The sequence below is a fragment of the Mercenaria mercenaria genome, chromosome 1 (assembly GCF_021730395.1).
Source record: "Mercenaria mercenaria strain notata chromosome 1, MADL_Memer_1, whole genome shotgun sequence".
Lineage (NCBI taxonomy): Eukaryota > Metazoa > Mollusca > Bivalvia > Venerida > Veneridae > Mercenaria > Mercenaria mercenaria.
In genome coordinates this window covers 21,435,805-21,453,499 of record NC_069361.1, presented here as the reverse complement: position 1 = coordinate 21,453,499, position 17,695 = coordinate 21,435,805, and the positions used below count along the sequence as shown (strand labels likewise).

The window sequence follows — 17,695 nt, the reverse complement described above, 5'->3', positions numbered from 1 at the left end:
TCTAAAAAACTGTTAGCTGGTTCAAGAACAGTTTTTTAAGTTCTTCAGAAGTTCTTAAATGTTCAAGAACTTAATACTAGTTCTAAGAACTTTTTTACGTGGAAAAACCATAACCCTGTAGTTCCTGAATCACCAATTTCAATCATTATCTGAATTTCATTTTCAAGTTCATGAATTTCTTAAAAAAATTTAATGGATTTTCTGAATGTTCATGACTACATTTACAAGTTCATAAAATGAAAGTAATATTCTTGAACTTGAGAGTTCATGAATTTAAGTTAGTGAACTTTTCCTTATAGTTCATGAACTTTTTTTTTTATAATTCATGAATAAATTCATGAAGTTCATGCACCTATTTCACAGGGGCTGACAGATCTGTATCAAATTTTCATTAGGCCTAGTTATGCATCCCAAAGTGGGGGAGCATATAGTCACAACCTTGTTCGTTCGTTCGTCTGTCTGTCACACTTCTTGTCTTGAGGAAACTAAACTCAAAAAGTATTGAAGGTACGAAGTTGTAACTCAAACAATGATAAAACTCATTGAGAGGAAGTGCAGTGACAAGGAACCATAACTCTAGATGGTACCATTTTTGAATTATTTCCCTTTTTTTGAAAACCTTGTCCATGGGATAACTTGAATACTTGTTGACGTAAGATATTGACTTCATACTTCCATTGGTGCTACCAATCGCCTTGTTTATGATAATGTAATTTGACTTGTAAGCCTTCAGTCAGATCAGTTACTGGGTCAGTGTTACATAACTGTTAGTAGTTTTAGATATACTACAATTTGCATGCAAGTGTACTGAAGTCATTTTCTTCCTGAAATTTCTAGATCACATCATTTGATCATAATAACCACTTCCTTTTACAGAAATGCGTACATTTTAATCACATTTAATTGAACATGTAATTTCAATATTTGTGACCTTATGTTAGAGCTCGAGGATATATTTGATTACTGTATTTTATATGTACCGGGAAGCATGATATTTGTCATGCACTTTGTTCAGTGAATGCATAAATATACATTCGAATTACGTGACTGATTTGAACAACGTAATAAATTTATACATGTGAAATACAAGAAATAGGTTACAAATGATAAGGGAAATATGCATGGTTAAAGTACCGGTAGCTTTGATAACATATATAGATTGTTAGTACAGTGATTGAGGAGTCAACATTTTAGTTCTCTTTACAGTTTGCCGGTCATTCTGTATTGAAGAAAGTGGTTGTTTTTCCCTGTGAAGCTTGTCTTTTTGTACAGAAATCCATGCACAACTTTTAAGCGCTTTTTGACACAAGATGGCCTTGATCAGTAATTACTAACTTGCAGCAAACAATTGTGAAATGTATTCTGTAATAGGTTAGCAAACATGTTTCTTCACTTATTCATGTTAAAAACCTCTTTTAAAAGACTTGAGTTTTAACCAGTATGTCTCCTCTGTACAAGGATGTTTGTCAGATGCCACAGATAATGACCTAGCTGAAATTATAAGTCTGACAGAGGTCACTTTGTTTAACAATTAACTTACAAAGTATATTGTAATTTACTTAGATGAAAAACTCAAGTAATCCCTCCTCGACAGGATGTTTTAAGTGATCACCTATGACAGGTGGGTGGCTCAAGCAGCTCCTAACCAATGTTCACCAAGCTTAGTCAGGATATTAAGGAAGTGATATCTGAGCAAAGTTCAAATACCAACAGGATCATCCCATCTGTTCTGGAGTTAAGCCGATTGTAAAAATTTACAGTGTTGACTCAATAACTAGAGAATTAGTATTTTAAACTAAACGAAATTTACAGACATTCTTTTAGGTGTAGTGCAGTTTTGATGACCAGCTAGATTGATTAGTATTTTCAGAGTTATAGCCCTTGAATTAAACAAATTGTAAAAATTGACAGTGTCGCTCAATAACTAGATCTGGAGAATTATTTCAAACTAAACGAAATTTACAGGTATACAGAATGTATGTTTCTTTAAGGTCTAGGGCAATTTTGATGACCAACCGGATCATATTAGTATTTTCAGCCCCTGAGTAAGCCAAAATTGCAAAAATTGAGTATTTATTTTGTCTTTGAGCTTCAGGTTAAATTTTATATCCAGTCCAATCTTTCTTTGAGAGCATTTTTAGAGTAATGGCCCTTGAAGTAGTCAGTAGTGTGACAAATTGTATGTCTGCTCAATAACTTTGGAGTGATTTTTCTGTGAAATACACCAAACTTATGTTGAAGCTGTATTAATGATCAGCCATTTCAGACCAATATGTACAGAGTTATAGCCCTTGATTTAATAGAAACAAAATTTAATTGGGTATCCATGCATTTCATTGGTAATAATTGATCATTATGCCTTCAACAGAACAGAGAAATAAATAATAAAAAAAAAAAAACGATACTAGGTCACTATGTTTATTCAGTTGAATTATTCACATGCATTGTTCATAGTTCTTTTAGTAGCAACGTATACTTACTTGTCCATTCATTTAAATGTATTTTTATTGACACTGTTGCCAGAATGCACAAATTTCTTGTCAAAATCTTCTTCCCCAGATGAAGCCTACTAACTGCAATGAAAATAATTATTCAGTATTTCATTTTGTTTTAAACCTTTGTGAATTTTCTTTCTTGACTGTTTCGAGCATGCCAGAATGCATTATTGATACAGATAAGTAAATTGGATATTTTTAGACTGCATGAATAGCTGTTAGCTTATATTATTTAGTGTAGGAGGCAACAAGCCATAAATGTTAAATTTTGCGGACATACCGGGTATATCATGATAAATTAAGCATGCATGAGGATGAGAATTAGGTATTTTGGTTTTATATATGAGTTTTGATTTGCACTAAAAGAAAATTGATTTGAATAGTTTGCAAATTTAATTGGGTATTTATGCAAATATGCAGCTTATCAGTTGCTCTGATTTTACATATGGTGAAATTATACCGTATATGCTACTAAGGATTTCACTCATACTGAAATAGATTTGCACATTTCATGCATTTGATTAAACTTTATGCATTGAGCAATGCTGATAAATGCAAACTTCCATCTACTAAAATGTACTCCTTAATCCAGAGGCCCTTTTCTCTGCACAGTGTCCCTATAGACTCTTTAAAAATGTCATGCACATCTACACGTCATGTTGATCATTTTGTAAGTACATTTGAACCCCATTGACTTATGCACCACAAATTATTTGCAACAGACTAACCAACCACATTGACGTAAGCAGAGGACTCCTGTATTACCTTAAGTTCATTTCAGGGGGCATAATTAAGTAAATTGGTGTAATATACTCTGAAAGCTGGAGAAAAGGAGCAATTCCCAATATTTGTGTCATTGGTTAAATAGAATGTAAGTGGATTGCTTCCATATGCAATTGAGGTGCACTTGTAGCACTTGATTGCAGACACAAATAAGGCTTTTCCTCCATTATATTTTTTACCACAATTTTATCAGTTAATGTTTACAAAAGTTAATAAGCAAGCTAAAGCATTCATTTCATGTGTTGGCTATTGCAGGACTTTTTTATGAAGGAAAAGAAATATCTGTTCCTTTCTCATTTTTTCTTACTTCTTCAAGTTCTTTTAGAAAATGGTAAAATTAGGGGACTGTAGGAATTGCGTAAGTCTGTCCGTCCGGAAATCTGGATCCTGCATTTTCACAAAAAGTATTTAAGCTAGGTTCATAAAATTTACATATGTGAATAGAGGGCAATATGTAGATTATGCACATATATGACTTATGCTTGTAGGTCAAAGGTCAAGGTCACTATTGAAGGTCAAGTGAAAACTGTTTCCACTCCGTTACTTTCATATGCATTGATGGAATATCTTAGTTTTACTTACAAATGTTCTCTATGATGAGACAAATGATCGATGCTTGTTGGCTAAAGGTCAAGGTCACTATTTAAAGTCAAGTGAGTATTTTTTCCACTCAAATAACTTGTAATTGCATTGAAGGAATTTTTTATTACTACACAGAAATGTTCCCCATGACCCATCTTTGTTGGTCAATGGTCAAGGTCACTTTTGAAAGTTTTCCACCTGTAGGGGACTTCTGTATTGCCACTGCAATACTCTGTCACTTGTTTACCCTGAAAGCAACATGCAGGGTCCTTGGATTTTGAAAAAGTGGAGGAATGATCTATTTATGTCCAACAAACATTTTATTAGGGCTGTCATCGATAGAAACGATATCGATGTATCAACGATTTTTTTTTGTCGATCGATTATCGATTCCCATTTTCAAAAATCGATATTTTACAGGGAGAAAAAAACTACCCAAATAAACACTCAGACCCTAAAAAACAACTTAAGTTCACAAAGTTGTAAATTTAGATGAATGCAAAAAAGGAGTGAAGGCAAAATAAAAATGAAAGATGTTATTAATTTTTATGTATTTCTTTTATTTCGTAAATACAAATACAACACAATCAAACAGAAATATGGAAAGTAGGCAATAAAACTTAAAATAGCATTTACAGGAAGGTATATAGTATGCATATAAACAAGTAGGTCGTTAATCTAACTTAATAATCAATATATCGATGTATCGTCGATATTTGCCTTCTGATATATCGGTATCGTCGATACGCCTAAGACCTAATCAATGACAGCCCTACATTTTATTAGTAATACTTTGAACGACAGGAGTTATAAACTTGAAATACACAGTTTGGCATTGCTGTATAGCAGATGTGTTCCAGTGGTAACAAAACACACTACTAAACCAGGGACTATTTGTTGGGGCTCTTTTTGTCACATTCAGTGACAAATTTTTGAAGAAGTAAAATCTGTGTATGGATGCTTTACACCTGACGCTTCTGGAATTATTATAGCTCCTGTATCTTGCACAATCCTTCAGGAGTAGTTAACTCCTGGTCTGGACCACATGAAAGACTCTGGACTCTCAGTGTACTTGGATGGAGGAGATTGATGAAGGACTGTCTTGCAGCTTAATACCATTGGTTGTTAGTTTGTATACAGTTATAAGGAATAACATACTGCTGATGCCTAGGAATGGAGACATTTTTGTCACTTACGTTAATTACAGGTTAATGTGTAAATGATGGGGATGACTCAGCAAGTCATACAGGGGCCAAAATTATTGTTCAAACAGCTGTTTATGTCATTCTCCACCCAATACAGACACTTCAAGATTTCCCAGGCACTTTCTGTAAGCTTTAGGTGTACTCACAAACTTATGACAAATTTTATCCTTGGTGTAGTAATAAATAACATAGATGTAATAATTATTCCAACTACAAACAAGCCACTGATTCCAGCTGTCTAGACTCAGCATTAATTGCAGGGATTACTTTATCAGTAATATATCATATGTTTGTTACAATTTAAACTCCTGATTACAATTTTTTGCTCTTGTAATGAAGGTTTGGCAAACAAATGAGCCGCGCCATGAGAAAACCAACATAGTGGCTTTGCAACTAGCATGAATCTGTACCAGCCTGCACATCGGCGCAGTCTGGTCAGGATCCATGCTGTTCCCTTTCAAAGCCTATTGCAATCACAGAAACCGTTAGCGAACAGCATGGATCCTGACCTGACTGCACCGATGCGCAGGCTCAGGTCTGGATCCATGCTGGTTGCAAAAGCACTATGTTGGTTTTCTCATGGCGTGGCTCAAATAGTTCCAGCATTTTTTCTCTTACTTAACTTATTCTCTTATCAAATTAAACATGCTAAAGTTTTCTTATGAGAGCATTAGCCCAGAAAATTTACATAGATATTTTTCAATGTGATAAGAACATTTGAAATAAAAAGGGAACTTAACATAATGGCAATAGCAAAGATTTTGTATTTAACTGAATACATTTGACGTCAGTACATGAGATGGTAATAATTTACAAGTACACTTAATGAAACCATCATTGAAAATGGTAACTGGGTCTCTGAATCTGTACAAAAAAACTCAAACTGTTGTATTAATAAATTTTCGTCACCTTGACACAGAGAAGCAGATGTCGCAAACTTGGTTTTGTTCATGGATGCATACTCTTTATTTCATTCATTACATACAAAGCCAAAGCCATAGAATAGAATAGCATCAATATTTATTGTGTGCCATATGTTGTGGTTATTCAGCTTTTCAAGAAATTGTGCCTTTATGCTTGAAATTGTGAATAAATGGGGATTTCCTCCATCAATCTTTTACCTTTATCTTATTTAAAGGTAGGTCTGAGATTTGTCCATGGCCTGAAAAGTTTACCATACTTAATAGTAAAATTAAATAACAGTACATAGGAATAAAAGTACTAATCTTATAAAAATTGACACATCTTTTGTTTCCTTGATGGTCTATAATATATTAAGGTATTCCTTCTAATGTGACAGTCATGAGTTCAAACATCTCAAACACCTCCTCATGTGACTCTAGTGCTGTTTTTTTCTCCAGTGGAAAGTGAACTTAGAAATTATTCAGATGCTGAAATCACTTATTATAAACCAAACTATCTCAATGAGGATATCTGGTGGTATTAATCACCTTTTGTGATATCTCTATTTGTTCCGATAGTCTTCCTGGAGATGATAAACATTCTTACTTTGATACTTAATTTGGATTACCTCCCTTGTATCGTAATTATTATAAATCTGAGAAAAATACCTTTTCTAATAAAAAGAATTAATTTCTTGCATTTACATTGTATTTAATTTAAAATGAGAGAATAAGCATTAATTTGGTAACTGGAGTATAAACCAACCTTGCAATTTATGATTTTCCAGCGGTTGATTAATTTGCTTTATTTATATATTTTCAGGAAAGTTTAACAGATGCCAAAAAACCTCCAGATTTAGTCAGTGTAAGTATGTTAGACATGTATCAGGAATATCGGGCATCAATGCTTCAATTCCAATAGTTGTATACTTATTTCTTATATTATAAAAAATCTTGAATTATCTCCCTTTAATTCATTCATTGCACACTCTTGCTAGAACTTTCTTGCACAGACATTGAGAGGAAGTGCAGTGTACAGGAAAGTCTGCTTTTCCTACTCCTTGAATTATCACCATTTAGTAAATTTCCATGAAACTTTTGAAAGGAATTTATTTAAACTATATGAGCAGTCTGTATTAAAATCATAACTAATGCATGTATATTGAACTCTTTAGACCTTGATTACATTAATTCTTTTCTTCTCTAAGGTGCATACAGTTCATTGTTTCCTCTTCAATCTTTGCTTTGGAGTGGGGATGGCCATGTCCAGCATGGCTCTTGTAGGTCGTGGGTTTGATTCTTCAACCCCTAACATGATAACTTAAAAATTGCCTGTTATTTAATAATTATAAATATCTTAGGTTCAAGCAGCTTGTATCTTAATAGCCTGAAATTCTTTTTAGATAAAGTTATAACTTTGTCTCTACATTATTATAAAGTTGCAAAATAGAGGGCTGGCACATGGTCTTAAGGTAGTGATAAATTTGAGACAGTCTGTCTTACGTGAAATCCTGTAACATTTTTATTAAAATCCAAGTTACTGAGGGTATTTTAGTTTGTGTATACTTCTGTAATACTCTTGTACACAAACTTATAAAATTTGATTTGACAAACGCCTTAGAATATTGCCAGTTTATTAACATTATCTGTGGGTTAGGGTTTTAACCTAAAAAGTTTGGTTTTTAGCTCACCTGAGCAATGCTCAGGTGAGTTTTTCTGATCGCTCGATGTCCGGCGTCTGTCGTCTGTCAACATTTAGCTTGTGTATGCAATAGAGGCTGTATTTTTCAATTAATCTTCATGAATATTGGTCAGAATGATAACCTTGATGAAATCTAGGCCGAGTTCGAAAATGGGTCATCTCGAGTCAAAAACTAGGTCACTAGGTCAACTCAAAGAAAAACCTTGTGTATGCGATAGAGGCTGTATTTTTCAACTAATCTTCATGAATATTGGTCAGAATGATAACCTTGATGAAATCTAGGCCGAGTTTGAAAATGGGTCATCTGGGGTCAAAAACTAGGTCACTAGGTCAAATCAAAGAAAAACCTTGTGTATGCGATAGAGGCTGTATTTTTCAATTGATCTTCATGAATATTGGTCAGAATGATTGCCTTGATGAAATCTAGGCCGAGTTCGAAAATGGGTCATCTCGAGTCAAAAAATAGGTCACTAGGTAAAATCAAAGAAAAACCTTGTGTATGCGATAGAGGCTGTATTTTTCAAATTGATCTTCATGAATATTGGTCAGAATGATTGCCTTGATGAAATCTAGGCCGAGTTTGAAAATGGGTCATCTCGGGTCAAAAACTAGGTCACTAGGTCAAATCAAGGAAAAACCTTGTGTATGCGAAAGAGGGCTGTATTTTTCAACTGATCTTCATGAAAATTGCCAGAATGATTACCTTGATAAAATCTAGGCCGAGTTCGAAAAATTTGGTCATCTGGGGTCAAAAACTAGGTCACTAGGTCAAATCGAAAAAAAACATTGTGTATGCAATAGAGGATTGTTTTTCAATTGATCTTCATGAATTTTGGGGCAGGTGATTGCCTTGGTGAAATCTAGGTCGGTTTGAATTGGGTTATCTGAGGTCAAAACTAGGTCACTAGGTCAAATTAAAGAAAAATCTTGTGTATGCGATAGAGACTGTTTTTTTCAATGATTTTTTTGAAATTTGGTCAGGGTGATTTCCTAATGAAATCTAGGTCGAATTTGAATATGGGTCATCTGAGGTCCAAAAACTAGGTCAAATTGGTCAAATCAAAAAAAAACTTGTATATGTGATTTGAGGCTGTATTTTTCAATTGATCTTCATTTAATTTTGGTCAGAATGATTGCCTTGATAAAAAACTAGGTAGAGTTTGAACATGGGTCATCTAGGGTCAAAAACTAGGTCATATCATAATCTAAGAAAATGCTTGTTTATCACAAGAGACCAATTTTTTGGTCCAATCTTAATGAAAATTGGTCAGAATATTTGTTTCCATGAAATCACTAGGTCAAACATGTTTTACACTGTTATGGTGTGTTTCTTAGGTGAGCGACCAAGGGCCATCTTGGCCCTCTTGTTTTTGTAAGTGTACAATTTTACAGTACCTTTTTCCCAAGAACTATTTATACAAAAAAGGTATTGCCAAGACAATAATTTGAAAATACAGGCCAGGCAGACTTAGAACAACTGTATATTTTGTCAAGACAAAACTAATACGGTAATTACAAGGAGTTACAATGACAAAACCTGCTAATTTGTAGTTGCTATACCTACACTATAATCATGTATCAGTAGGTGAAAAACCAACAATGAATAATTGATTAGTATCAACTGGCTGTCTATGTTTGCCGCAGACTGCATAATCAAGAATGTTTAGTAAATAAACTTTCTATTTTGATTGTTAAAACAATAACTGAAAATTAAAATCACCATGTTTATAGTATAAAGCTCAGTAGGTAGACCAGAAGAGTACAGGTCCAGAGGCTGCCAGTTTGATCCCTATGTGCCATATAATGCTCTACATGACAATATGACAAAATAAACGGTCTGCATCACGGGTCCCTTGTCCTCCACCTCCATGTCATGTGGAGAAGTTGCACAGTATTCATGCAGGTTTAAAGTAAAAGCCAGCATACCAACATGCACTGTACAAAATGAATTCTCATTTGCTAATATAGGACATATTAATTACAAGGAGTCTCTGTAAAACACAGTCTGCATGTACAGTAGTCATGCATTAGCTGATGAATAATACAAAAAATCAACAATGAATAATTGATATGTACCTACAGGCTGTCAGTATGTACTAGCAGGTGTGCTGCATTTTCGAAGCATTTTTTCTGCTGATGGATGGCAGCAACCATGCTTGAATGATTACAATTTTGGAAAGAGTTATTTGAAACCAAATGCAAATTATTGCTTATTCAAGCAATAAATTACTAGAAAAATTGCTGTCAGTATACCTCGACCATGTCAAGTGACTAATGAGTATTGTGCAGGTTACATAATGTGAATACCTATATATATTGAAAGTACAGAAAGGTTTTCATTTAAATTGGTATGTATAAATTGTGTGTAATAATAATTAATTCATGCAATTTCAATTTTTCTTTTACAAAAAATGTAATTGCTCAGTATTGTGAGAAAAAAAAGGTTGGTAGAAATAAGTATCACTCTGACAGTCAAAAAATCATACATGCACACTGTAAGCAAAACAGGAAAAAATGAAAACAAGGAAATTTCGTGTTTTCTTTTCCATTTTTTTGGGAAAATCTCTTGACTAAATGATTAAATCTCCAAATTAACAAAACCAGCATGCCATGTCAGGTAGCCTTCTGAAATTATATGTAATTTATGTAATCCATAAAATCTGTCTGTTTTTCATTAAACTGATAAAACGTATAGTAACTGTGATATGAGGAAATATTTCTTGCATATTAATGACAGGGCAAATATAGCACAGAAAATTATCTGTGCAACTATATCTTTTTACATCACCACACCTACAATATTTTGCAATTCATGTCAGCTTCTGGTATCCAGGCACAATATTGTGATGTATAGTGTTAGTACAATATCCTGGGAATTTATTATGAGAGGTAAAATGCTTCCTGTTATCAGCAAACCAAACTATTTCATGATTAGCAAAAACAGCAACAGGAAATTTTTATAAGAGTGTTGGTTTATAGATTTGCACCCCCTTCCCTTCTACGAAGTGATGTTCTTGACCATCAGTCGGCCCCCCCACCCCCTTCCCTTCTACGAAGTGAGGTTCTTGGCCATCAGCCAAAGGAGTAGGTTCTGTCATTAATTTACAAATATGTTTTTTTTAAACTTAAAGTTCAATTGTATGAAGTATTTAGTACTAATAAATGATTAAAACAGTTACAGGCTAATATTGATACAAGGCTTTGTAATGTCATATTTTGTGTGATGAGGTACACATTCCCGTTCTATTATTTTGAGATACCGCTGATAGCACTATGAGTGTAAGTAAATAATGGGTAGCGTATACTTAAGTCAAAATTAATGTAACTAGTTCCTTGAACCTGCCTTTCATCCTGATATAGATATTATTAAATGATGAACCTAGTACAGTTTGTACCAAATGTCATAGGGCTAAATAGTGCAAGTAAACAGAGTAAACCATTAGCCTGCTAAATTTCTAAAATGGACTGCATGCATTGGTCTGTCATTCAGTTTGGGCAGTTCCATTTATTAATCAAAGGGATGTTCACTGAAAATGTACTGACAGAATAGCAATCAGTGCAGACCAGGATCACCTGGCTGATCTTGGTCTTCATGGTCGCAAAGGCAGAATCAGATGCCGCCAGCAGGCTAAAGGTTAAACACCGGTAAATAGCTGGCCCTGCTGTCTGAAGTGTCATCAGTGGGGTAAGATAATGGACTTTCATCATGGAAAGCTTTACTGATGAATATAACAGAATAAATTTCTCCATCACCCTGTTATTATATGTATCAAGGGAAATTGCTTTGTCTGCAGTATCTTGTCTGCAGAATTTCTTTCTTGGTGTGTATTCAGGACACATTTCCAAAATAACTAGAAGTGGGTTATTCTAGTACAAAATGTTTTGAATACAAAAAAGGTTAGCCTGATAATCAATCGATACTTATTGATTTTTTAAACCAAATAATGATCATGTGTTTACAGAAAAATGTTCTCAATCATTCACTTTGATTGTAATATATTATTATCTTTGGTATTTTTCAGGATTTTGTAAAAGAATTGCTGCAGAAAGCGAAGACGTTATAGACCTGCCATCATGTAAGACCAGATCTCATGGGATTGGTTGACTGTCATACTCATTTCTGTACAAACCTTGGTCACATGACGGTCATGTGACCATGTCATTCAGGGATTCTATAGTTTCATTTTGAGTTTGATTTGTCATTTTTATGCATTTTCAAGTTCACAATAAACAAACAGGATATTATTTATGTCTCATGTTATTACACATTTTACTGTCTCATTCATCATGTAATTTTTTCATTAATCATGTTAAAAAAATGAAAAGAAAGCTCTATTCATATTCTGCTTTACTTTCTGAATTTTTTTGACAGATTTCCCGATCACTTCTTTTTAGATTTTTCGATTGGATATATAGGCATTCTTAGCAGCAAATAATGAGTCTTGTATAAAAAGTGTTTGAAACTGTTTTTTATTACAGATAAATTTCTTGCACATTGCTTATTTATTTCTCTCAAAGTCAGTTTTAAGGGATTATGCTTATTAGTTGTGTTTTATCAAATGAGACCTCAATTGAAATTGTCTACCTTAGTCTTCAACAAAGGTATGAAAAGCGTATTATCGTGACATGGTAATTGAATCATAAAATTGATCTAATTTTGCATCATGTGTTTTTATGGTTGTCAAACGCTCTCAAGTGGTTTTTATGTATGTAATTTTACAATTGACTTAGCTATGGATCATAAACAAAAGATGCACTTTCTTTTTTGCCCAGAACAAATTTAATGTAATACTTTAAGAGGGCATAAAGGTATTTTATGATGTAGATTGTAGGGGTAGTATTTTTTTTAATTCAGTTGTCACAAAATCTAAACACAACAAATGCATTTACATTTTATATCAGATAAACACTGAAAATTTCTTGTCGGTTCTTTAATGTTAAAATCTGTGACCACGGACCATCAAAACCAGTCTATAACTCTTTAAGAGAAGGTCTTGATAGTTATATTTAAACTAGCACTTAGTTTAAATCTTTGGTGTGTTTGCTTAACACTAGAGACTACCGTATATTTACATTTGGAAAAAGATTGCTTCATATTTTGATAGTTGAGAACATTTAAAGTTTTCATTGAAAGAAATTTTGATTGTATTTAGAGGAGAAAATTGTAACAACATTTATTTAGTTGATCAAGATTACATACACAACTTGGTCTATAGATTGAAACAGATTTTCTTTAGAGGTCATTCCTCACACACTGTTTATTGATAGGTCTCTATTTATTCTGTCACAATGTCACAATAACTTGTATAGGCTCTCCAATACAGATTTTATCACACAAGAATTTTATCAGTGAGAAGATGCTAGAAAATTAAAGGGAGCTAAATCATGTTTATATACATTTTGAGTAGACATTGTTGTCTCCCATGAATTGTTGGGCTATATATCTGGAACTAGTCAAACTAAAATATTCTGTAACTGTTTGTCAGTGTGTTATACTGGAGGCTTTAGGAATATATTTTTCACTTATGAAATCCACAAGGTTTTGTGATTTTATGTATAGAGAATACATGTATAGATATTTACATATATATTCATCAATGTCTTGTACTGTGAATAGTGTTCAAAATAATTTACAGTATTTTTCCAGAAAGGTAAATTTGAAGTGATAATTCTTTGCATTGATAAGTAATTGTACCAAAGAAAAGAAAATTTCTTAACAGTAATGTAAATTGTAGAAAATTTATTTGTTTGTGAACATGCATTGCATGTGATATACATTGTTTAGTTTATAATTTTGAAAATTAAAGATTGTGTTCTTCTGCATGTGAAATTATGTCATATCTAATAAAGAATGATTCCAATATTACTGAAGGCACATGACTGAGCTGAACCATGAGAAAACCAGCATAGTGCATTTGTGACCAGCATAGATCCAGACCAGCCTGCACATCCAGCAAGTCTGGTCAGGATCCATGCTGTTCGCTTTCAAAGCCTATTGCAATTAGAGAACTGTTAGCGAACAGCATGGATCCTGACCGGACTGTGCAGATGCGCAGGCTGGTCTGGATCCATTCTGGCCGCAAATGCACTATGTTTGTTTTCTCATGGTGTGGCTCATGTAATATTTAAGTGTGAATTTGTATTATGATGATGTAACACTGTATTGTATTATTTTACTGTATAAAGACATGTACATACCAGTAACCTGCTCTGGTGAACACGTGTATTCAAAGCAATAAATACATAGTAGTTAGAAAAGTGTGAGAAATGTTGAATTGATTACTTTTCATGCATGCTGTTTATTTATGTTGTGCTTATTTTTTTAGCATTGCTGATGTTTTAACTCATATTTAACACATAGGGCTTATTCTTGCCTACTTGAAAGGAATGTTTTTTATCTCTGAACAACATTAAAACCAAAATGAGGACTTCATTTTTCCACTGTTAAGACATACTGTTCTCAGATATTCAAGTTAGTTTTGCAAGTTCCACTGGTCTTGGCTAAGTTTGATTTAGGCATATCACACTGATCCTTAGTGTGAAATCGATAAATTACTGTTTTAGTCAAACAAGTACATTACCATAGATAAACAGCATGGTTAAAGAATAAAACTGTTACGAATTTTGTTGTAAGATGTGTGAAGTGAAATAGCTGTAGGAAAAAGAATAAGTTTTATTTTTTATTTGACACAGATAGCAGTCACATTCTCTTGCACGATAAGGTTTTATGTTCAAGGACTATACACTGCTGGTTGATGTGCTAGGTATTTTCACTGCGAAGAAAGTGAGGAGAAAGCATTTGGCTTTTTTTTTTTTTTTCTTTTTTTTTTCCTTTCTGCCAATTTTATGCACAAGATTTTGTTTTACAAAAATGTTATTTAATTTTTCTTATAAATTTAATACTGTATCATATCTGCTGAAAAATGTGTCTTCCGTATACATTCATGCAAGGCTTTTTTTTCATTTTCTTTAATTTATGAATAATTTATAAGCTTTTTCGTTGTCACTTGTGTGTAAGATGTAAATGTATTTGTGTAGCAAATGATTCAGTATAAATGTGACGATCAACACTAATTTTAAGAAGTTTTGAGAAAAAAAAGAAAATGAATCAAGATTCAGTCAGATTTATTTTATTCATTCTGTCCAACTTCGTATGCTCGAACTTATCGAACTTCGTATGCTCGAACTTGTCGGGACTGTCAAAATTTGTTCGAGCCATCATATAATATACATTATATAGCGATCTTGCTGGGACAAGTTCAAACGAAGAGTGATGTTTGAATTATCAGAGTTTGAGCAAACAAAGTTTGTGTATGTTTTTATAGTCAGTGTGGTAGGCTGTGTTTTAGATATCTTTTATATTAGTAACAGTTTTTAGCTCATCTGATTTTTTGAAAAAATCTGATGAGTTATTGTCATCACTTGAGCGGTTGTCGGCGTCGGCGTTGCCTGGTTAAGTTTTATGTTTAGGTCAGCTTTTCTCCTAAACTATCAAAGCTATTGCTTTGAAACTTGGAATACTTGTTCACCCTGTATAGCAAGAAACATAACTCCATCTTGCTTTTTGCAAGATTTATGGCCCCTTTTGTACTTACAAAATATCAGATTTCTTGGTTAAGTTTTATGTTTAGGTCAACTTTTCTCCCAAACTATCAAAGCTATTGCTTTGAAACTTGGAATACTTGTTCACCATCATAAGCAGACCCTGTACATCAAGAAACATAACTCCATTTTGCTTTTTGCAAGATTTATTGCCCCTTTTGGACTTAGAAAACCAGTTTTCTTGGTTAAGTTTTATGTTTAGGTCAGCTTTTATCCTAAACTATCAAAGCTATTACTTTAAAACTTGCAACAGTTTTTCACCATCATAAGTGGACCCTGTACAGCAAGAAACATAACTCTGTCCTGCTTTTGCAAGATTTATGGCCCCTTTTGGACTTAGAAAATATCAGATTTTCTTGGTTAAGTTTTATGTTTAGGTCAACTTTTTCCTTAACTATCAAAGCTAATTTCTTTAAAACTTGCAACACTTCCCTTTACCATCATAAGCTGACCCTGTACAGCAAACAGCGTAATCCATCCTGCTTTTTGCAATAATTATTGCCCCTTTGGACTTAGAAAATCATTTCTTGGTTGGTATTATGTTTAAGTAACTTTTTCATAAACTATCAAAGCTATTGCTTTAAAACTTGCAACAGTTTTTCACCATCATAAGTGGACACTGAACATTAAGAAACATAACTCTATCCTGCTTTTTGCAAGAATGATGGCCCTTTTTAGACATAGAAAATCATGGGTAGGACAATATTTCTATTACACAAAAAAAATCAGATGAGCGTCAGCACCTGCAAGGCGGTGCTCTTGTTATTCAGTTAACGTTATGTAGCTTGTATTTTTCACTGGGAAACAGATATCACTGCCTTCGTCAGGCTTAAATCTGAAATATTCATTTGTTTTGGATTGAACAAATCGGTAGTAGGCAATGTGCATTTCGAAAAAATGCATAACGAAACATTTTTCTTTGGGCAATTTCCACTTTGTAGAATATAAAATATGCTTGTTTTCTTTGAATATGAATATTGTACATTGTTTCACATGTTTATATATTGACACTGATGTTGATACAAGTAAAAATGGAATGAGAGAATTTTATGACAATGTCAATTTTTATTGTGGAAATTTTTCAGATGTTTAAATGTAATTGTATTTGTTTTGGTTGAAGACTCTGTATTAGGTCTGCAACTTGTAGAATCATTTTGTTCAGGACTAGAAATTAAATTTTGAAACGTTATTATCTAATCTTTATTATTTATCAGTCCCGTACAGGTGTTTCATACAGGGGTTGTATGGTTTGACCCAGTCTGTCTGTTGGCCAGTGATAGGGCAATAAGGAGATGAAACACATCCTGTCATTTTGTTGCTGTGTCAAAACTTTGATTGCTATGACAAAAGGTAGCTAAAAAGAATAATAAAAATTGATCCGGTGATGGCTTAAGAATTTTAAGATACTTTTTAGCTTGACTGTACAAAGTATATGGAGATTTGTTCTACTTGACCCTATGGCGTCTGCGTCCTTCTGTTAAAATGTTTGGTTAAAATTTTGAGGCACTTTCTCGTTGAACCCCCCGACAACAAAGTTGTAAGGGAAGGTATACTGGTTTCAGGTTGTCTGTCTGTCCGTCTGTCCGTCTGTCTGTCCGTAGACGCAATCTTGTGCGCACCATCTCTCCTTATCCCCTTGACACAATTTAATGAAACTTCACACAAGTGATCAGTACCAACAGTAGTTGTGCATGGGGCATGTTAGGTTCCTTTAGGAAAAAAAATTGCAGAGTTATGGGACTTTGTTTTTTTGTTACTATACTTAATATACATAGACACAGTCTTGTGCGCACCATCTCTCCTCATCCCCTTGACACAATTTAATGAAACTTCACACAAGTGATCAGTACCAACAGTAGTTGTACATGGGGCATGTTAGGTTCTTTTAGAAAAAAAATTTGCAGAGTTATGGGACTTTGTTTTTTTAGCTCACCTGTCACAAAGTGACAAGGTGAGCTTTTGTGATCGCGCGGTGTCCGTCGTCCGTCCGTGCGTGCGTCAGTCCGTAAATTTTTGCTTGTGACCACTCTAGAGGTCACATTTTTCATGGGATCTTTATGAAAGTTGGTCAGAATGTTCACCTTGATGATATCTAGGTCAAGTTCGAAACTGGGTCACGTGCCGTCAAAAACTAGGTCAGTAGGTCTAAAAATAGAAAAACCTTGTGACCTCTCTAGAGGCCATATATTTCACAAGATCTTCATGAAAATTGGTCACAACGTTCACCTTGATGATATCTAGTTCAAGTTCGAAACTGGGTCACGTGCCATCAAAAACTAGGTCGGTAGGTCAAATAATAGTAAAACCTTGTGACCTCTCTAAAGGCCATATTTTTCATGGGATCTGTATGAAAGTTGGTCTGAATGTTCATCTTGATGATATCTAGGTCAAGTTTGAAACTGGGTCACGTGCGGTCAAAAACTA

General features: G+C 33.7%; 1 long non-coding RNA gene across 1 annotated transcript; it reads left to right on the top strand.

Annotated features, from left to right (window-relative positions):
* Nucleotides 1–241: 241 nt before the first annotated feature.
* On the top strand, nt 242–13,330 carry LOC123544217 (uncharacterized). Its single transcript, XR_008370719.1, has 2 exons — nt 242–6,832; nt 11,692–13,330. It is a non-coding gene; the product is annotated as an uncharacterized LOC123544217 (long non-coding RNA).
* Nucleotides 13,331–17,695: the final 4,365 nt, after the last annotated feature.